This window comes from Triturus cristatus, chromosome 4_1, assembly GCF_964204655.1.
Source record: "Triturus cristatus chromosome 4_1, aTriCri1.1, whole genome shotgun sequence".
In the NCBI taxonomy this organism is placed as follows: domain Eukaryota; kingdom Metazoa; phylum Chordata; class Amphibia; order Caudata; family Salamandridae; genus Triturus; species Triturus cristatus.
The window spans coordinates 1099212583-1099235761 of record NC_140585.1 but is presented as its reverse complement, the minus strand read 5'-3'; the positions used below and the strand labels follow the sequence as shown (position 1 = coordinate 1099235761).

Below are 23179 nucleotides of genomic sequence, written 5' to 3'. Positions count from 1 at the left end.
AGACAGTAAGTATGTGTTAGTATCTGCATAAATAAGTGATGTGGTGTGTGTATAAATAGCGCAGTTGGTGTGTATAACTGTATACATGAGTAAATGGGTATGTGATTGATTCTTTGCATGACTGACTAGGTGTGTGAGTAACTCTATGGATGAGTGGCGGACTGTGACTGTATGTATAGGTGTATGAGTGCATATTATAGTACTGTATTGATGAGTAACTGCATGTATAAGTGAGTGGATGTGAGTGTAGACCTAGGAAATAGTGGGTTGTATGTAGTATCTGGCATTGTTGTGTGTATGGTTTCAAAAATAGTAGTCTGTATTTTAGAGTGCGTGTATCAAAGTTTATATTAGGCCATCAGTATGTGCATCAGATTATCAGGTGGATGATGTCATCAATGATGTCATTCGAGATGTCATCAGTGACGTCATCAGTGATGTCACTGACCATGTCATGAGTGGTGTAATATGTGACATCATCACCAGTGCATTCCGGGCGCGCGAGTTATAGTTAGCTCAACTAACTATAACAGGCGAATTTCTCTGGTTTTATATGAGTCAAATGTCCAACTAACTATAACATCCCTGAAACCTATGGTTTTTTCAGTGAATTTCTAAGGTTTTTTAAATGCTAATTCCTAACTATAACGTCCGTAAAACCTATGTTTTTTTCAGTGAATTTCAAAGGTTTTTTAAATGTTAATTTCATATTTTAATATTTATAAAACCTATATTTTTTCTATTTTTTTTTGTAATATTTTGGAACCCTATTATCCTTTTTTGTTTTTCATTTGAAAAATACGTAATGTTTTATATCTTCAAAAAAAAGTATGTATATCATTTTTTTTTCATTTTGAGAAAACTGAAGTCCCGTACCGGTAGTGTACCAAGCTCCATCAGCACTCGAATCCTATCCGCCATATTGCTAAACTTGTAAAGGATGCACATTTCATATCCGATGGGTTCGTGGCACCGCATCCCACGTAACATCATATACGTATGTGGTCGTGCCAGCTGCTACTTTGGTATGTGACGGGTACGCAGTACCAAGCTGCGCCTTACGTCATGTACGTATGGGGTCACGCCCACTGCACAATGCGTATGCGACAAGTGCACGCTGCCAGGCCCTGTGTTACATCATAGACGTATGGTGTCGCGTCGGGAACGCAATTCCCTATTTTTTTTTGGGCTCAAAACTATATCTAAATACGTTTAAAGTGTATATGAGAACAAGTGATAATCTAAAATATTTTAAACATTTATATATTTCGAACTGTAATAAACTTATATTATGGTAATGTTTTCTCAAAATCGCATCGGGTGCGGCCTCCTTGCACGCTCGCCGCGCGATTGCCATGTGACCTTAAAGAAAAGCATTTGATTGGTTCATAATATTTCCCATTGTAACAGTTGGAGGACCCCACCCATTTTCGCCATTCTCTCTACAGCGTTTGATGAGAGACTCCTCTTCTGCTTACAGAGCTTTTTAGAAAACCTTTTGCTATGTACACATATCTGACAGTACACACAACATGCAACCATCATCTTCATCAATATTCATGCTCTGTAAAGCAGCCTTCCACCTGTGATAGCCATGCATCTAAAAGCTACATAACAGAACTTTTCCCCACTGCCAGAGGTAACATCGTTGCATACGCTGTCCACAGCACAATGTAATGTGGTACGGTCCAGGGGCAGTATCATGCATACATAATGAACACACGGACTCCGATAGATAGTGGTAGTGGGTACGGGCACATCTGCTCGACTCCTTTTTATTACCAGGGTCACATATCCAGTGACGTCTGTGCTGGATGCGTGTGGGGTGAGTGTAAACCAGCCCTCAGCGAGTGGTTGATGCTAGCATCAACTACAACAGTAATCATTGGATTACACACAGAGATTCAATAATAAAAGGGTCAATAGTTTGTGTTGCAGTAAGGTAGGGACACTAGATGTGAAATAATACAGAGAAGATTCTATCGTAAAACAACCATAACTTGTGGTATACTAAGATACAGGCAGTAGATCTGAAATAATACACAAAAAGATTGTATCATAAAGGGTCCATCAGGTCTAGTGCACTTAGATAGCCACATCAAAAGCATTCAGCATGTGCACAGCCAGCGTTGATGCGTGCTGCGGGCGGGCCGTACTAGGAGCAATGTCTGTTGCCTACAACACTACATCATCTGCAATAGCGACTCAATCTGAATTGTAAACACTGCTGTCTGCAGTGTAGGCCAGAGAGAGGTCAGCAAGGGCCCACAGCCACGTGGCGTTGACTTGAGCTGTCCTGTTTGCCGTTACCGAAGCAACAAAAACCATGTGCGGACCCTGTGATGATGCGTATGCGTGGGGCGGACAGAGCGCACTGGAGCAATGTCTGTTGCCTACAACACTACATCATCTGCAATAGCGACTTGATCAGAATTGTGAACACTGCTGTCTGCGGTGTAAATTGAAGGCAGTATTGAGCACAGTCTTCCATGAATACTTTTTCTCACGTCCTCTTCACAAAATACAACAACATAAATGAAACAAAACTCTGCAATAAATAAATCAAAACAATTTGAATTGTGATCTCTGCTGTCCACTGTGTACACTGTTATTCAGTGTTCTTTACCACTACCAAGAAGAATTTGGTCATGGTACTAGACCTATAAGTCATCTTAAAAAAAAATTTCAAGCAAGTATACTAAAAGGCTATTGTGTATATTTCAATAGACATTATAGTTAGTTGGCTACTGGATTCTGTAATTAAACAATGACCATTCGATCTGAATTGTGAGCCCTGCTGACCGCACTGTAGGCCAGAGGCAGTGGTCATTAACACCTCACAGCCATGTGCCATTGGATTCGGAATCACGCAGTTGGTTGCACCTGATCGGAGTGGGTACACAGAAATCATCACAAACTTTAAATTCTGACATCCTCAATCAAAGAATCAAGACCCCGTTTCACTGTTCTGACCTGCTGTACCACGGTGTACTCCACCGACTGCAGTCAACCAAGCCCAATAATCATGTGCAGCAGTTAGCTACGGAAGCACGGAGTCTGATGCACCTCAATGGAGGGAGTTCTCTCAAAACCAAGCAGCAAGTAATATCGGACATCGTCCATTTTGGGATCAAGACACCGTTCCACTTTTGGGACCTAGAGTTGGTTGCACCTGGTCGAAGGGACTACCTTCATCTCCACTCTCAGATACAGTTCTAACATTGCCCATTGTGGGATCAAGACACCGTTCCACAGTTAGGACCTAGAATTGCTTACACCTGGTCGCAGGGAGTACCTTCATCTCCACTCTCAGATACAGTTCTAACATTGTCCATTGTGGGATCAAGACCCCGTTCCGCTGTTCGGACCTGCTGTACCGCGGTGTACTCCACCGACTGCAGTCACCCAACCCCAATAATAATGTGCAGCAATTAGCTACGGAAGCACAGAGTCTGATGCACCTCAACGGAGGGAGTTCTGTGACAACCAAGCAGCACGTAATATTGTACATCGTCCATTTTGGGATCAAGACACCGTTCCACTGTTGGGATGTAGAGTTGGTTGCACCTGTTCGAAGGGAGTACCTTCATCTCCACTCTCAGATGCAGTTCTAACATCGTACATTGTAGGATCAAGACCCCGTTTCACTCTTCGGACCTGCTGTACCGCGGTATACTCCATTGACTGCATTCAGCCAAGCCCAATGATCATGTGCAGCACTTAGCTACGGAAGCACAGAGTCTGATGCACCTCAATGGAGGGACTTCTGTGAAAACACACAAGCAGCAGGTAATATCGGACATCGTTCATTCTGGGATCAAGACACCGTTCCACTGTTGGGACCTAGAGTTGGTTACACCTGGTTGAAGGGAGTACCTTCATCTGCACTCTCAGATGCAGTTCTAACATCGTCCATTGTGGCATCAAGACACCATTCCACTGTTGGGACCTAGAGTTGGTTACAGCTGGTCGAAAGGAGTGCCTTCATTTGCACTCTCAGATGCAGTTCTAACATCGTCCATTGTGGCATCAAGACACCATTCCACTGTTGGGACCTAGAGTTGGTTACAGCTGGTCGAAAGGAGTGCCTTCATTTGCACTCTCAGATGCAGTTCTAACATCGTCCATTGTGGGATCAAGACACCGTTCCACTGTTGGTACCTCTTCGACTACTGTGTTAGTAGTATACAGAGCACTTCACGGTGCTGGGCCTCAGGCTGGGCGCTGTCTGCCTGTGTCATGGTAGCCAGCGTTGATCTCAGGAGCCTTCCCAGCTCGCGGACCTCGGCCCAAAAGCTTCCGCCGGCACGTGGTGGGCCCTCTGTCACATACGACGATGTCGAAAGGTGAACTGTGGGGCATATGTGCGTCGCAGCAGCCATGACAGTTTCTGAGTAGCAGCAGGTTGAGAGCATTATTCCCGCAGCCACCTTCGCTCATGGCGTCAGCCTCGTGGCGGTGTAAGCTGTGCAGACCTGACAGACATGTTCGCCATTCCGGAAGAGAACCACATCCAGAGAAACGTACCTTTTATTCATACCCCTATGCTAGCCTTGCGTACGCCAAGCCAGCCCACTACGCTAAAGATTGGGGGGTGAGGGGCACGTACGCGCTATGTTTTCGTAATCTTCCCTACTAACTATACTATCATGGTTGTGTCCACTGTCGACTTCACTCAATAGACCATCAGTGTATGTTGACATGTAAATGTCTGTGCTCTGCATACTCAAGTTTGTCCGGCACATCCCCTCAACACTTTGCATTGTATACTTTTATAATAGAGAATGACTTGCCACTTTCGCACATAGTTTGCTCCCATCCCTCCCCGCATTCTGCATTGTGTGGTAAAGGTGCCATGCCATGTTTGGTTTGTGTACATGGCTAGCCACGGTTCCCACAGTATGTAGTGTTGTTGTGTCTGCTAGGTGTACATGTTGTTTGTCATCTTGTATGTGATTATATAAGGTAGCACGTTTATTCACGAGCAGTGGTTTCTCCCATTTACATATCGCTGTCTTAAAGAGGATACTGAAGTTTTTCTCACAGGTGAAAAGTGGGACCACAATGGCAATCATTCATTATTATGCAAGCATGTCCAACTGCACAACGCTTCTAAGCTTACAGCCCCCAATCGTGCGTGCTTTCTTAAAAGCACGCCAACTCCCACAATCAGACCAACATTCACACAGCTTTCTAGCGGCAGTTATCTGCTTCTTAATAACATGGACTTCTACGCAATGTGAGCTGGCATACCGTATGTCCTTACTGTTTCAAACCATATAACTTCCTCCTGCAATCTCTATTCCCACCCACACAAAGTAACTCCCAAAGTTCAACTTGGCCTTCAATACCTACTTTGAAAACAGATTTTATTAAACGGAGCAAACTGAAAGCGCTTTTGTTTCAAACAGAAGTGTCCCTCACTTCTCCAAAAGTAATTTATCGACTGCAGATAGCACGAACTTCAAGTAAAATACACTCCCTTTTAAATACGAACCTCCCATTACACTTTGTGAATTGTTACACAATTTTCAACACATCTGACATTTAAGGTCTGGCACACTCTTTTAACATTGTCTCCTCCGGCCTTCTCACAAGCTTTTAAACTGTTTTTAGTCTAATACCAGACTTCATTCATTCGATCATCTCTGGAGTAACAGCAACAGTGCCCATAATTCTCGTTCTGTTTGCGGCCATCCTACTTCTATTTTAGCTTGTTAAAAATGGCTACGCTCCCTGTGGTAACAAGCATGTCCGACAGAATATGTCTCTACGCGAAGCTACATCAATACCGTGAAAAAATGGAACAACTTTTCGGCTGACGGCCTCTATCTATTATCGGAGCCAGCTACAATATGACATTTATTTACACATATACAATCTGTGTGCAACCATCTTTTTATTGCAAAACTTGCCCAATCGACTGGCGAATGGATCTATGCCTTGCCAACATCCCAGCAAACGCTCCCAATATCCAGCAGGTAATGGAGTATCTTGAAAACCATGAACTTGATTGTTCGGGCAGTGGAGCAATGGCAGATGCAACGCAAAAAGGTATCTTGGCGGAATGGTATTTCTGCGCAGCCGCGAAAAATCTCCTGCAACGTGTGACCTTTGACAACATCGCAGATTGCCTACCAATTCAAATTGCCGTTCCAACATTCGAGGAACATTACTGTCCCTTCGAGGATATGAATTGGATCGCTTCGCTTTTCTCACACGATGGCAAAAATCGTCTCTTGGAACATTACGCATCTCAAGCTGCTGAAGAACTTCCGGACTGCAATCTCCAAGAAACTCTAAGAAATTCACTTTATTCTTGGATTGATTTTTTCCAACTTTTTTGACTTTTTCCTATTAAATTTTTTAATACACTTCAATTGAACTATTTTCATATAATAACTTTCTACGTATGCTTAGGCATTTCAACTCTGTTTTCATTATTGGCCCTTACCTCTCCACATTAACCAGGGATAGATGATGTATGGCCTATGCAAATACGCTATTTACTTGCTAAATTAGCCTAAACCCGACATCCATTTTGAAACCATATCTATTCTTTGTACACACGTCTCTCTGCCTGCCTCTTATCCACAAAGCCCTTTCACACAAATGAGCTCATCCTGAGCCTCTGCTCAGGAACTGGCGATCAAGATCAAAAAACACGGCATTGTTTAGGAACTGGTTGGCACAGTATGGTAATCATATCCTACCTTTATTTTCATTCTACAATTTACAGTCATTCATGTCTAATAGGTATTGTTTATGTCACATGGAACTGTAACATGTAATGTGGAATTGACTGATGCAGAAGCTTAGCTTTGAATACAGCAGAAGCGGTTGGAGTTTGCCTCAGCTGGATGCCTTAGCTCTTGCATCAGTGGTTCCATTTATGGCACTTACATAAAGACACTTTTTATATAACTTGCAGACTCCATCGCTTTATCCCACACAGCCACTTTCTTAAACACATCTGATTTCACCATTTGTCTTCTGTGCATTGCAACATTCTGCATTATATTCTTCACGATTATTTCTTTATTCCTGCTTGCTAAAACACTCCATTCGAGTCTTCAGACCGGTAGGGGTGAGTAGTTTGCTTCCCACTCCCGCTATAGTCTAAACCCATACTAACACCACTTGCACAGCTATGCTACAGCGGCCAGGATGCTACACCGCCAGGAGCACATCACTTTACAGCAATCAGCTCACGGTTTCATCCCGAGTGACACCTCACCTCAGCACCATCTCACTCTGGGCAAAACAGCACTTTCACAGGGGTGAATACATCGCTTCACACTCCCTGTGTAGCACACCGTAACCACCCCACAGACCTCACAGCGCTCCGACCCTCCTCTTTCCTACTCTTTTCGCCCTTTTTTCCCCTTACTCGCTTCAACAGAATCACAAAATGGCAGCCAACACTTCCTAGTTGCAACCGATCACAGCGCTCACAACCAATAAGCAGCAAGCTCGTGCTCGTAACGTCTCAGCCAATCAGATGGCAGAATTCCCAAATATCGATATCTGTAAATTTCGATATTTCTCAAAAACTACTGAACGGATTACACCAAATAAACAAAACCGCGCTTTCTAGACCAAGGCCCTTCTCCCTGCCAAATTTGGGGTAATTCCGTTCACCTGTTCGACCTGTGGCCTTGTCTAAAGTTTCCTATGGAAATTGACATGGAGAAAACAAGTTTTGAGACCCCCCTTTTTTCTCGCCGCCCCCCCTTAACAAATCACCCCCAAACTTCCCACATAGGAGCTGATATGAACAAAAAATTAGTTTGGAAAATTTCATGAAGATTCATCAAACAACGCCAAAGTTATAAGCAAAACAAAAAATGCTCTTACTATGGAAACTTGGTCCTAACTATAACTACCTACTGGAGATGGCCAGTAGGTGATATATATATATATATATATTTTACATAAGAAAATACTCAACTGTCCACACCATTCACCAATGGTGAACACCATTCTCCTGCAGATCTTTTTACACTGATTCAGCGCCAAGACGCCTATGGGCATTCATACGCTTTATAAATTCGTAAATCAAATCAAATCACAATCCAACTTTAAATCCTAGTAATTAGATTTGATTTAAAGTAGAGGGGTGTAATGTTGTAAATTTGGCTGACTCACTGCTTTGTGTATTTTCCAAACTTTTCAGGTTTTGTGGAATACAAAGCTAATGATACCCTCAGCTCAGAGCCCTCCGTCCCACACCTCTTAGTTGAGGTGGTGCATGTCCATCCTCCACACTCAGTATTTGTTTGAAGTAGGATATCCTTCCTGGACATTCTGCATCAGTAAACCATCACACTTAGAAGACCAAAGTTAAACCTTAACTCAAGTACAGTTAGGAAACTTCATCTGCTTCATAAAGTGTGGAGTTCAATAATTTCACACTAATATCCTTTTAAAAAAACGAAGTGCAGGTTTGTGCATTGAAATCACATTGGGCCAGATGTTTTGGCTTACACATGATTAGCTATAACCTCCACTTAAAATCCCCAATCCCCTTTTTTTGCATGCCTATCCAGCTCTCATTTTGCTCTTTGAGGATCTATTTTAGTGTCCCTCACCTCTCCTCATCTCCTAACCTCCCTTATACTTTTCCCCACTACTCTCTTCAGTGTGCCACTGCTACTGCCTATCTTACGCTTCCTGTGTCTTCTGCTCTGTTTCATGCTTTTTCTATTTCTCTCCTTTCTTTCTCTCCTTCTACTCTTCTTTACTAGAACCTCATCTCTCTATCGTCTCTGTACTTCTTACTAGTTTTATCATCTCTCTATCTCTCTTTATAATAGACCATGTATGCAAACTGAAATTTCCTCTTGGCTGTGCAGGACCAGGCACTGCAACCTTTCTTAGGCCAATGTGCTTTTTGTTGTTCCTCAGTTCCAGAAGCCTATCATCCTGGGGGCCTTCAGCATCTGGGACAAAGAAGTTAGTGCAACGTGGCCATCATATTCCTGCAGCTGATTGTCCATTAGTATTAGACAGAATATAAGCCTGCATGGATTTGGTGGGTATTAACTGTTGTAGGGCACAGGACGACATGTTGACGTCCTCTGCAAGGTCACAGTGTGATGTATTTCAATGGGTCATCTACAGTGCTAGAAAAGAAAATGTTTCTGGTAAAAAACAAACTTGGAATGAGAGGGAAATGTTTACCCTCAAGTTTCAGGCTTCATTTTTTTGTTTTGCTAAGTTGAACAACATGTTCCGCGCTGACGTCAGAGGAAGGGGTTTAGGAGAGACCACACCATCTTATATCAGCAAAAAAACGATATTCCAACTAAGGCAGTAGTTTGTCTGAATCCCCAACTGAAATTAGAGAGGCAAGACCACCTATGAGGACAGGATACACCCCACAAGACCTATAGTTCTCCGTTCTTTTTAACTAAGCGCATTTTTTCATTTGAGCGAACAAAGATTTACTCACTGAGATTACCTCCAACCATAACCTGTATAAGAAGTATCCAGGTGCTTCAGTCACTCCTTATTGGGTTAGTGACAACAATGTAATTCTTATAGCGCTCCGACGCTAAAATTATTATCTCCAAGGCGTTGTAGTGAATTAATATCCCCAAGGCATTGGAGCGCTACTGCGCTAAAATAGAAAATGAAAAAAATAAATGATGTAGAGCTCCTGCGCTAATAAAGACAATGCCACAAGTGATGTAGTGCTTCTGCGCTAATAGAGAAAATGCCACAAGCGATGTAACGCTCCTGCACTAATAATGGACAAGCTCAAAGCATTTGCAGTGCTCCTGCGCCACACAAGAATACCCCCAGGAAGGAGATGAGTTCACCGGCTCTGGACTGCCGTAGGCAGTCCACGAAGCATGTGGAGAATTCTACACACGCCAAAGACTTTACTTCGAGATAAATTTCCAGAGGTGGCTTCTCGTCCATGCACAGCTGACTGGACTAGCCAGCTGTTATTGAGACAAGAGTGGAATGCGGAATCAAGCTCCCACCAGCAAAGCGGGGCGAGGGCGTGGGCACGAACAGGAAATGTAAGCCAAGCAACGGCCTACTAGTGCAAAGCGTTTTTAAAAACGTCCCACGAGGGGAGGTCCACAAATGCAGGTTCCCATTACTGAACGAAACTGAAGTCGTTCAGTCAGGAACCTACTATCATAAAGGTAAAGCAGCCTCTATCCCCTCAAATTCTAAATGCACTCTACAGCACATAGCTTATCCCAGGCTACAGCGCAGGACGATTGGGATCTGACACAACCTTTGTTGGCACCACCTTTCACATCAGCTCCTCACACATAACACTGTGGCATCTCTCTGGGACTCATCATGTTCCCTCTATTGTTAAATATCTACTTAATCCTGTTATGAAACCTGATTAAGTCATTCAACTTGGGGGGCGTGGCTTCTCCATCTGCAAGATGGCCACACTCTGAGTGGGCTCTGCCGGCCAAACCTGGTGTTGTGTCTGGCCTCCCCTGGGGAGTGAAATATCGCGTTGGTTAGCGGCTGACTGGTGATAGGGGTGCCGTAAACTAGCCTGCCGTGGTGCACCCTGCAGGTGGCTGAGCAGCGAGGCTGCCGTGTTTGTGCTGCAGCGGCCCAGGCGGGAGGCCTGAGAACAGTGCAATACAAGAAAAGAAGACTCACTTAATCGGTGGGTGAACTGTAGAAGGAGACCCGTGAGAGGCGCTGAGGCACTGCCTGGCCAAAGAGCGACCGAGGCTGCCGCTGCAGGATACAAAGAGTACTAGGTCGCAGGGGAGGCATACACATGACCACAGGTTAGCGGGTCGGGGGTGCTGTGGGTAGGCGTTGTTGGGGAGAGTGAGCTGCGGTGGTGAATGGAGCCATGTTGAGACCTGGTCGGGGGCTGGCGGGTGCCGGTGCCATTTCCCTGCCCATTGGAGGAGCGGCCAGCAACTTCTCTTCTGACCTGATGGGCCCCTCCTTTGAATCCGCACTCCCCCTCTGGCGGGCTGACCCATGCGAGGAGACCTGGGGAAGAGCCATAATGGAGAGACTGGGCCGAATTGTGCCGCCCTAGACTGAGGCGGCAGGTGGTGGACAGAAATTCGGGGACAGGTCTCAATCACGGACTGATTATAAGTCTGGACACTGCTACCCATTCACTCGGGAAAAAAAATGGGAAAGGAAGGAACATACTTTTCTGCGGCGGTGAAGGGCCTCAAACACGGCCTGTGTACAAGACTGGCCACTGCTACCACACCACTCACAGTCAAATCAAAAGGGAAACGAAAGGCAAATATTTCTTAGCAGTGGTGAGAGCCTGGAAGGAAGAGCTTGCGGGGAGAGGGAACAGAGTGATGGAGTCACCATTCTTCCCCCCTCACTCATGCACTGGACTGGGGCGTGAAGGACATTTACCGCCGCTATTGCTAATGTTGCTGCAACCTGGTTACTAAAGCCTCACGAGAACAGGAGTAAAGGAGGCAAACTAACCGCAGAGTGCAGAAGACCCTACAGAACAGGCTGACGGAGGCCGTTGTGACTAGCATGGGGAAAGCTGACACTAAGCAGTCTAAGCTCCCATTTGAGAGCAGATAGCAAACTAGACAAGAGGAACGCTCACCCCCTGAGGCGGAAGAACACCCAAAGCAAACGTAAAATGCTACCCCCTTCGCTCTATCCACTTGGATGTGAAAACTAAGCCCGGGTGGGTAACTACGCTCCACCAGCGTAGTTTACGTAGTTTTGTCTACTCCGCATTCTGTTGCGAAAGCGGAGTTCAGGCAAAACTACAACTCCGTGGTTAGCCGGTCCCTCCACCCTCCCAAAGTAATTAAAAGTAAATAAAAAGACACTTACCTGCTGTGGCTGCCTCCTACTCGCCATGGCCACTCTCCTGTTTCCTCCCCGCCATCCTTATTCTCTCAATAACCCCTACCTTCTTTGGAACTTCGCGTAGAGGCACTACGCCTGCTCTGCCCAGGGTTAGAAAAAAACAGCTTTAACACAATCGATTCGAAGCTGGACCAGTTGTCAGCCCACCTAGATCAAGTTAAAACCAGAGTGGACACCCATGATGCTAAAATTGCGAAGCTGGAGACCAGAGTTTCGACAAGGACGATGCCCTTGCAGACGTCAAGCAACGGCTGCTAAGATGGACCAGGGTGCCAGATTAAAGCTAAGACTGAGGACTTAGAATCGTGCTCCAGGAGTAATAACCTCCGCATCACGGGGGTACTGGTGTCCACTGCAATATCGCAGATGGGGGATTACGTGGAGACATTGCTGCACAAACTCTTTGGAAACTATCTCTCTTCTATCTTTATTGTGGAGCAGGCATACGGATCGTTGGGGCCCAGACTGCTGCCAGGGGTGCCTGCACCTCCGATAGTGGCAAAAACTGCTAATTACTGAGCCTAGGATGCCGTTCTGCTCTATGCATGGGAAATGGGGGAGGTGGGGCACCAGGGAAAGGTTCTCTCCTTTTTCCCTGACTTCACACTGGTGCTCCAGACTGCATGCTGAGAATTACTCCCAGCTAAGAGAATCCTCCAAAAACAGGAACTAATGTACGCCCTATTTTACCCGGGCCAAGTTATGCATCAAGAGAGGGGCAAGATGCAGTTCTTCACGGATCAGAAAGGTCGCACTGATGTTCGCCAAGAAACTGGAAAAAACACACCACACGCCCTCCAAGACCCCTTGACTGCCAAGAAGAAGGCCCCACCAGCAACAATGATTAATGAGCCAACCACATGAGTTGCTGGTGAGCTGGCCTAGAAATGAGCGGACACGCAAACTGATACATTCTGTAGAATTGTAATGCCCCACAGGAGGCAAGAGCCAATTATCCTAGTTTAAAAAAAGTCCACAGCACTGAGTATGGCTTGGCCACTCTGTCCTTGGTGACAGGAGAGACCACTGGAAGGAGTGTGCCCCCATGAGATAATTCCCTAAGTAGACCTATTAAGTTGGGAGGTGGGGAGGAGGTCGGGCAGACTGTCACAACCTTATTTAGGGTTGGTGTGGGACGGCAGGGAGGGTTTGGGAGTTCATTGAGGTTCCTTTGCAATGGGGAACTGTTTGAGAGCAAAAAGCGGGAGGGTGGGGTTTGCTTACAAGGAAAGGGCAGTGCTGACAAGCTAGATGGGTCAAAAATTTACTTAGTAGGACACTTGCAACACTTGTGGCACATGCGAGCTCACCCGCGTCACCCCGCGCAATATTAGGTACTCCCCCACATCGCAACATGCTCATGATCTGTACCGGCCGGTATGGCTAAGATAACCTCCATGACTTGGAATATCCGGGGTCTTAATGACACATCTGAAGGAGGCCACTGAGGCCAGGTTCCACCCCTGCTGGTGTGGCGAAACCTACTCATTCGCATGTTCTAACTATGGAAGGGGTGTTGCTGTTCTGCTTAGGAGGGGGCTACCATGAAAACTACTCACACAATCATAGACAAGGAGGGGAGATATGTTATCCTCGCAGGGAAACTGTTCCAGCAGCCTATGACACTGGTGGCAGTGTACGGACCTAATCAGGACAACCCGGGTTTCTTCCCGTGAGTTTGGAGACAGATGGCAGGTTTGGGCCCTGAGGCGGCGGTGTGGGGAGGAGATTTCATACTTGCATTACATTCCCAGCTGGCCCACTTTGACGGCCAGACACCATCACCCACAGGCAGTGGGCACCCTTAGGACCAGAGTTAAAGACAACGCACTGCTTGATATCTGGCGACATACACACGGGGAGCAGACAAGCGGCACCTGGCACTCAACATACCATGGCTCTTGGTCACACATTGATTTTTGGCTGGCGACCAGAGATGTGACCAGTTGGGCTGTGACGGTGGATCACCTTTCCTGGACACTCTCGGACCACGCCCCGGTGCGCCTTGTGCTGATTATACTGCAGACTCACCCACAGGCATGCTCCTGGTGGCTCCCCCCACATACCCTACAGGACACCGCATTCCTGGAGGAAATATGCTGTGCCATCATAGACTCCTTATCAAACAATGTAGGCACGGTGAAATCGCCATCCATATTATGTGAGGCTTTAATGGCTGTGCTGCACGGGGAATGCATTGGGAAACAGGTGGGAGTGTTGAATGCGATACGGGGTACTCGGGGTAGATTGGAGGCAGAGATTGGCAAACTGGAGCTCACGCTGGCCCCTGGTCACAACTGGACCACACTTGCAGACATTAGAGAAAAGATATCCCAGTACAACGATGAAGCATATAGGGAGGTGCACTATTTAGGGAAAGACCCAATAAGACCCTGTTGGGACTATTGCGCAACCCACACACCTTGGCCTATGTGGCAGAATTGAAAGACTGCAACGATCAATTGATCACCTCTGTGCTACCTATGGTTTTGTCTTCCTTCCACGCCAAGCCATACACGGCAAGCACGACTATAGACCAGTTGGCATTGCAAGAATACCTAGACACTATAGAGTTGCTCTGGCTGGGAACAGGCCACAGAGACTACCTGGACACTCCAATAACCACAGGGGAGATAGCACAGGTCATCGCTGGCCTGCCAGCTGGCAAGACTCCTGGCTCCGACAGGCTTACGCTCACCTTTTGAAGGAGTATGCAGACCGGATCGCTTTGAGATTTATCACAAGTCGCTGTCAGTGGGTCAGCTCCCTCCAGCCCTGCGCGAGGCCCAAATAATCACGATTCTCAAGCCGGACAACCCGTCTGAGGTGTGTGACTCCTACCGCCCCCTCTCTTTAAAAAAAACTCATGCCCTGGATCAGTCCGGATTGATACCCAGGCGCTGGACGTCTCACAACTTGTGCACCATCTTTGCTGTCATGCACCACATCCACCCCTTGGTGCTGTCGGTGGCTGCGCTACTTTATGCCACAAAAGCGTTTCATACACTGGAGTGGTCGTTTCTCCTCACGCTGATGGCGAGACTGGGGTTCAGTACAAAATGTATCCAGAAAGTCCAGCTTCTACACTCTAAGCCTGTGGCCCGTATGAGCTTAAATGAGCAAATATCCGAACGCTTTGAAATTACCCGCGGTACCAAGCAGGGCTGCCCTCTGTCCCCCCTTCTTTTTGCTTTCACCATGGACCAATCGGCCGCGAGGCTACGGCAGCACCATGCAGCACCATGCGGAGCGAGGAATTGAGTTCACCACTAGGGGTGGGCGGAATTTGCGAAATTCACTTTTGCAAATTATCGCGAAAATGTTAAAAATCTCTGCAAACACGCGGAAATATCGCGAAGATGCGGAAGCTTTTTTCCCGCCCGTTCGCGGTATTTTCTGCGTGGTCGCGGCTCGCCAACTTACCCATGCGGTTGCTCACGGGCGCAGCCATCTTGTTTTCACTTGTCTCGCGGTGCATGATCGCGAGAAGAAAGACGTGATCGCGCGACGAATGACGTTACTGCGAGACCGCGGAAATGGCTACCAACAATCCAACATCTCGTGCAGAACGCGACCGGATCAGGAAAACTTGTCGGCGAACGCGGGGATTCAGGTAAGGCGATCGCGCGCACGCGAGAATGTATTATTTTACAGCGCGAGCAAGCAAAAAATTTCCGGTAAAATGCGGATTGCGGATATTTTAAGGACTATTCACCACCTGAGGGCTGGTGTTGTCGATGCATGCAGACGATATCACCCTCTACATCCGTGATCCAAGCACCAACCTTGCACCTCTGACACGTGAGATAATAAGCTTTGAAGGATACTCCAGTGTCCAGATCAACTGGGGAAAATCGGTACTCTTCCCACTTACTGATGCAATCGTCACATGCCCCACAGAATATCCATCCAGATGGGCCACTGAGCCAGTCAAATACCGAGGAATATGGCTAAGTCGAGATATAGATGAGCTTTGGAGGACCACCTATGGGTGTGCCATAGAATGATTCGAATCGCACATTCGAATGTGGACCAGGCTACCGCTGTCCCTCGCTGGATGCATCACGATCGCGAAGATGGTGGTCCTATCCAAATTCTTATATCTTTTTGCAAATATTCCGATGCCTCTCACAGTGCGTTTCTTTAAAAGGCTAAGGTCTAATCTAATAATGCTCACTTGGGCAGGGCGATAGCTCAGAGTAAAATACGAGGTGCGGATGCTGGCGAATGGTGGGTGGGGGTGCTAGACCTGCAGATATTTGCCCCAAGTGCACAGGCGAGCTTCCTGCATCATTGGCTATACCCTACTCCCTTTCAGCCTCACGTGGCGGTGAAGAGGGACCGGGCAGTGCTGTGGCAACTGATGAAGGCATTGTTATGCAAATACAAAGCACCCCAAGGTAATATAGACCCTGTAGAATGCATGCGGTGGGCATGGGATGGACTCGGGCACTGGGCTGGACTCCCGGCTTTGCACGCCTGCTTCTCAGAAACTCACTGTTCCCCCCACTGCAAAGCAAAGGATCGGCGGGTAGAGCAGCCGAGCTGGGAGTAAAGTCTATTGTGCATCTGTTCCCTGGAGGACAGTTCCTTGAATCGCTGCCCAACAGTTCAGTGCGTGAGGCCGCGGCACTAGACACGCTGCTATGCTACCAATTGCGAGCGACCTACCGAGCACTTATGACACCTTCCCTGAGTTCTGGGGAGGGGATGTGAGACAATTAGTTGCATTATGGAGATCCGCCTGCCATTGCACCCTGTGACATGCCTGCTGGGATATGTCGAGGAGGCACCCGTTGCATACTGCCGGCTGGTGGCGATGCTGCTATTACTGGCAAAGCGCAGGGTCCCAATACGTTGGGGCCGGTGCCTGTACTCACACACACTGCTTGGTTAAAGGACACTGCCCACTGCCAGGAGCAATGCCGCACATATTGGGAACTCATGCCAGCGAGCTCTAGACCACTAGATATCTGGGCACCCTTTGAAACACACCTCAGAGACAGAGCTGGCAACACAACAGTTGGACCAGAGTAGACTGCGCAGGAATGCACACAGCTGGAAGGTTTGGGAGGGGTAGGGACAGATGGGGGGTTATTGAAAACTACTGTCCTAAACTGTAACGCTGTATGATGCTTAGAACGGGGGATGCTGCTTAAGTTGCCTCTCCGTATTGACATGCTTGCTAAGTTGTATTGCTGACCCATTTGAGCTTTTGTACCTGTACTGCAAGCTCTTCATTGGTATGCAATAAAGTTTTGTTAAAAAAAAAAAGTAATTCAACTTCACCTGTTACAGCTTTGCAGATGACACCCAAATTATTTTAAAGATGGATAGCCTGGAAGACCTAGACAATTTAAAACTTGATGACTGCCTTTGGGCCAGAAACACATAGATGATGAATAACCATCTAAAGATCAATACCTCAAAGACCGATATTACAAGCTGCAGAGAATGGCAAAAATATCAGCCTACCGCCATATGGCCTGAGGAAAATTAGACCACCTCCAACAATAGCAATAGAAGTCAGAAACCTAGAAGCAACCATTGATTCGGACCTATCCTTAATGCTACATCTTATCAACGTCACCCAGATTACCTTCCGTAAAATAAAAACACTGTTGTATCTTCCCATACCTTGGATACCAACAGGAACTACGAGCCATCCTCACTCTTGTAATCTCCAAAACGGATGATGCTACCAGCCTACACCTTGGAGCAGCCACAATTCTCATAAGCAAAATAGAAACTCAAGTTTTTAAATCGGTACACTGGCTCCTATTGATAAAAAGGCAATGTTTAAGGTACTTTACATTGTCCATCGAGCCTCCCAAGGAAAAGCCCATATACCTACAAGGACAATGAGCTCCAGGCTTGCATCACTTAATATCATACCACCTTGCCATAAGAAGCCGGCAGGAGACACTGATTCCTCAGTACAAGCTACCAAGCTCTGGAATTTACTACCAGTTAGCATTCGAAGCATCTAGTAGCATTTAAACTTCTGAAGACAGTTGAAAACACAGCTATTTTCAAGACAATTACACCACATCCCAGCAACAGAACCTGGAGTTGCATCATCAAGCTCAATCTTAAGTTTACAATCCACAGATTGAAATTTGATATATAACATTTCTGAACCACACTAACACTAATACCATAACACTCAGTTGTCAACAGCCAACTTTAAATTATATCCCTTACATTCAAATAGGACATATCTGCTACCAGCATTCTGGCATATAGGGACTGGAATATAGGGCAATCAGGCAGTGCCAGAGGGGCCGGTCTAATAAGTCAGTGTGTGGGCCAGTTCTTTGGAGGTTTGTGGGCCTGTTTTATGGTCTGCTGACCTGGGTCTTACTGTTGAGGTCCCTGATATTACCACAAATATTGCCTGTATCAAGCACACATGCATGTAGTCTCCCATACCTTGAAAACACCTTTACAATGTGTCTGTACTGGTTCAAAACTGCCCTCTTTGCAAATCTGGGCCCAAATTCTTAGCTACCTGGTTCACTAATGGGGGCCAAATTTTTTTTTGTGTCCTGAGCATATTTTCTTTCCCTGTGCAACCCTGTCTGCTACGAGAGTCGTCCATCACCAGTACTGTGCAGTTAATACAAATACAATCACCAAATGAACAGGCATGGAGTAACTGAAGAGATATGTCTCACACTTCAGATCAATCGGAGGACGTTAATCTAGTTCACCACTAAAGGTCTCAAATATCTATAAAACGATGGCATCTCACAATGGCACTCAAATATGGGATGCCAGTAACAATGTCAATCCCAACAGATCTCTCCACTTCTCTCTCCCTCCAACCATGTTAGCTCAGGCCCAAAACTATACGCAAAATTTCTGATTGGAAAACCCAGTGCAGTAACCAGCTACAAAGACTATAATATTAAGAAATATTATAAAGGGACCTGCAGAGCTGTTAAAAACTGCCAGCAATCTCAAACACTATAAACTGAGTGTCCCTGTCTCCTACACCTCATCATCCATCACACTGCTGTGCGCTGCGTCTTTTAACATGGCAACCGCACCTCTGTGGTCATCAGGCATCACATGGAAACACTTACCACATAGGATCACAAAACAAAAACAACACTCTTCAAACCACACACTCTATAAGATGTAGCTTGCTGCCCAAGTAGGTAAGCTCTTGAGTGCCACACTTCGAGGTAGTAAGCACTATACAAATGAAGGAACACAATACAATATTTATCATTTGTGCATCAACCAAAACTGTGTTGATCCGATTAAAATCTTTTTTTCCATCTCACTTCACACTTACGAAACTAGGGTCCAGATTTACAACTGACAACATTTTCGCACAGCCCAGCACCCACAGTTGCTGTGCTGCTTTGTTTGGGAGGGAGATAGCAGGAAAGCACAACAATCCCAAAGATATAGCACTATCCTGCTCCCTCCCTAGCACTGTTGCACAATAAGGCTGCCGAGCACCAAGTACACTCCTTTGCACCACAGTGCAAAGGTATCTCTGTGAGTCTAGCATAGGTTTTGTACTGGAAAGGTGCCCTTACAGTACAAAATACTATGCCTAGACAAACTTTACAACTTCGGTTATGTGCTGTATATTGCAGCACACATGCAAAATGGTAAAACTGTAGAAAAATAAAAGCCTTTTTCCTTTCTTAAAGTCTGCTTTCAAGTGGCATTATTTTGTCATCAAAAACCACGGGTGGTTGTATGGAAACACTCATGCAGCACCCACTGAATGGCACTTTGACGCAGAGTAACGCTGAACTTTGCGCTGCTTTGTGTCACTTTTAGGCAACTTTCCAGTTGAAAACAAGTTTTGCACTGGAAAGAAAATAAAAAAAGAACTAGTTTGCACAAGTGACACAAATCCAGCTAGCTGTTAATCTGGACAAAAATGTGCTTCAATTGTGCTTTCATAATTGCTGTAATTTATTTTGAAATATCTGTACAAATAATTTCTAGTATTTACATTTTGTTGTGTATTACGAACAAATGACATCATACACTCTTTCTTTTCCTTTTATCTGTGCCCCAGTGAGATTGTCACATAGTTCACTTTACAAAATTATCTCACTTTGCAGTCAGAGAGAGAGAAGGAAACATCTTCCTGTTAAAGTAAATGCAGCAATTTGTCAAAAGATCTAGCCTGTCATTTGACCTCTGCCTTTGAATCACAGCAAATGGCAACATAAAAACAAGATTTAAAGACCTTTATATTTTGTATTGGTCATTCTCCTTCTGAACTCCAGCACCTGTACACTGCATTTGCAATACTTTCTTTGCCAGCTGCCTGAGTCATTTGGGGGGGGGGAGTCCAAAGATTACTATGGGCTGGCCCGGCCTTCAAATGCCCCCTGTAGCTGCGGCCCTTGGAGAGGTGACTTGCTGCCGGTGTTCTGTTCCTTCCTTTTGTTAAATAAACATGATGGAGAAAGTTGTGATCCCTGAGGGAGAACTCTTGTTATGTATCTGCAGGAGACAACTGTATTGTTCCACTGTTTGGTGAGCGGAGCATTTGACTGCAAGTTTTTCAGTAAGAAAGCAATATATTCCTCTTTGAAAAAAGAGTGTGTTACCAGTGGGCCGGGAGGCAAGGCAGAATGGTAAAGTATGTTTTGTGAAAATAAAAGAACATTTTTCAGTTTTAAAGTGATTTGACATAGTGAATCAGGGAAAAATGGTGGTAGTATGGCCTTAAAAAGCTCTTACAATTGCCTTTAAATGTTCATACAATGCCGTGAAATCTTCATGATGAGTCCCCAAAATGCTAACATTTAATGTCAACAAAATCAACTGGAAAATATGTCATCTTCGAATGTTCTCAAAATAAATCACCTGAAACCCATTCCAACAAGCATCTTGAAACTTTAAGAGGCTGCAATGATGTATGGGTATTAATGCCACCAATAATAAAATGCCCGTAAAGACATTGCATACTCCCATTACTTGTGAAACATTTTCAACAGCAACTGCACATGGGCTTTCATTTTTCGTGTACTTCCACCTTCTCCATATATCGCAATAATATTCTACACTGATGACTCCCAACTCATCCCTTCTCTGACCGACAAGTCCACCACCACCAGAACCAACTTCTTTAAGGGCATGAGCAACATAACAGACTGGATGAGGTCTAATTGCCTGAAACTCTTCTCTGACAGGACGGAAGTAATGATCTTCGGGAACAAGAACACTCCTTGGGGCTCTACATGGTGGCCATTAGAGCTCGGACCCGCACCCAGTAACCACACTAAAAACTTGATAATCATTCGGGACAACACGCTCAACATGACAGCACAAGTAAACACAGTCAGCTACTCTTGCTTGCATAATCTCTGCATGCTCCACAAGATCATCAAATGGCTACTCCTGAACATCAAATGCACAGTAACACAGGCCCTCATAACAAGCAGATCAGACTACCGCAACACATTCTATGTCGAGACCCCCAACCATTTCCTCCACTGACTCCTGACCATCCAGAACACTTCATCAACAGCCGCGGTCGGTAGTAGGAGTAACTGCAGGGCGGTGACGTGGGGAGGGGGAGGGGCAGGGTGGGGGGTAGTAAACTATGGATTCCGGAGGTTTACAGGTAAGTAAACATATAAATTAATAAAACGAATTTCGTTGCGTGCACTGAATCCCCAAATGCGATGCTGTGCACGCAACGAAATTCGTTTTATTAATTTATATGTTATCTTACCTGTAAACCTCCGGAATCCATAGTTTACTACCCCCCACCCTGCCCCTCCCCCTCCCCACGTCACCGCCCTGCAGTTACTCCTACTACCGACCGCGGCTGTTCATCAATACTCATCGTTGACCTCCAATGACACATTCTCATCTCACCACACCACAATCAGCTCCAGTGCTCCCCATCCACAAATGCAGTCAATTCAAACTTCTCATGCATGCTTGCAAGGCACTGCACAACATACCTGAACAACCGCCTTCACTTTCCCCAACCCACCAGACACCTACACTCAGACTCACTCTCATACATAACTTGCATCCACAAAAGCAGAATAGGGGGACAAGCATTCTCCTACATCGCACCCAGGACCTAAAACAACCTTGATCAACACATCGGGCCTCCTCCTCACGTCTTGAATTCCTCAAGAAGCGGAAGACCTGGCTCTTCGACTAATCCAATAATGGCTACGATTCTTGCACACCAGGCTCTCTGTATGCTTAACACCCACCATCTTTATCCAGTTGGAACCATGCGCATGTGCATCAACTCTAGGCATGTACAAAACCAAAAGAGATAGGAGCATGCTAGATAATTTATAGCTCAAAAATCCTTGCTGATGAAAATGCAAACGTTTCAAAGGGAATGACAACCATCATGGAATATCAGGCAACAGGACTTAATTCCCTGCACTATATGTACAGGGCCATTAAATGATAACTGCTCTATGGTTACTGAATGAATCTGGTTGTGTTTATGTCTTGTACAAAGGAATGGACAGCAATGGCCCATGCTATGAACAAAATACCCTTGAGTACTAGCCAACAACTGTAGCTGCTTCCACTCCTGTGGACCTCCATCTTCTAAAACTGATATGAAAATTCAATTCTTTCCTTATGACAGTATGCTAAACTATGGTCTTTACTGCTTGCTATCCTTGAAGCTTGTTTACTGCATACACCTGAACAGTATGACCTATATACCCAAGGAGGGTTCATCTTTCTAAACACCTAAGTGCTTCATAGAGCTTTGTATTTGGTCATGGGGATATTTCCCATGTGAAGTTGTGGGGGGTGGACGGGGAGAGTTATTTTCTCAATTTCAGCTTTAAGAGTAGTAGCAGCTGTATATTCATTTGCTGATGATGGATGAGGTACACATTCACAGGATGAGCTTTCAGCGTGTTTGTGAAGTGGAATAGTGAATGAGTGTGCCTGAGCTTACCTGAAATGTTGTTCCAGATCCTGCATAACTAGTTTGGGAAGGCCTTTAGCTTTTTACTTTACTTTTAGTCACCCATGTTATGGGTAAGTTCAGCTATTTTATTTTAATGGCCTCATGGCAAGATGAAGTTTCTTACAGGTAGGCGGTGATGCAGCAGATCTTGACAATGATGGAGAAAGCAGTGGCATACACTGAAGGAGTGACGAAGCAATAGTGTTTGTAGCCAATAATGAGTCAAACAGTGCCACATGTGATGATCTTCCATGAAGCTAGAAGGTAGTAGGTGATCTTCTTAAGTAGGTGGCTCACTTAGCACTCAGGCTTGGGTTTGGTCAGATCTGGAAAGGTATGGTTTTGTTATGTGTAGAGGTGACAATGATGCCTTCTACT

The 23179-nt window shown here is 45.6% G+C and overlaps 1 protein-coding gene across 1 annotated transcript in view; it reads left to right on the top strand.

Moving 5' to 3' along the window:
• Window positions 1–23179, top strand: part of LOC146856076 (lysosomal alpha-glucosidase-like) — an 829176-nt gene that overhangs the window by 41960 nt on the left and 764037 nt on the right. The gene's annotated exons all lie outside the window — the stretch shown is intronic.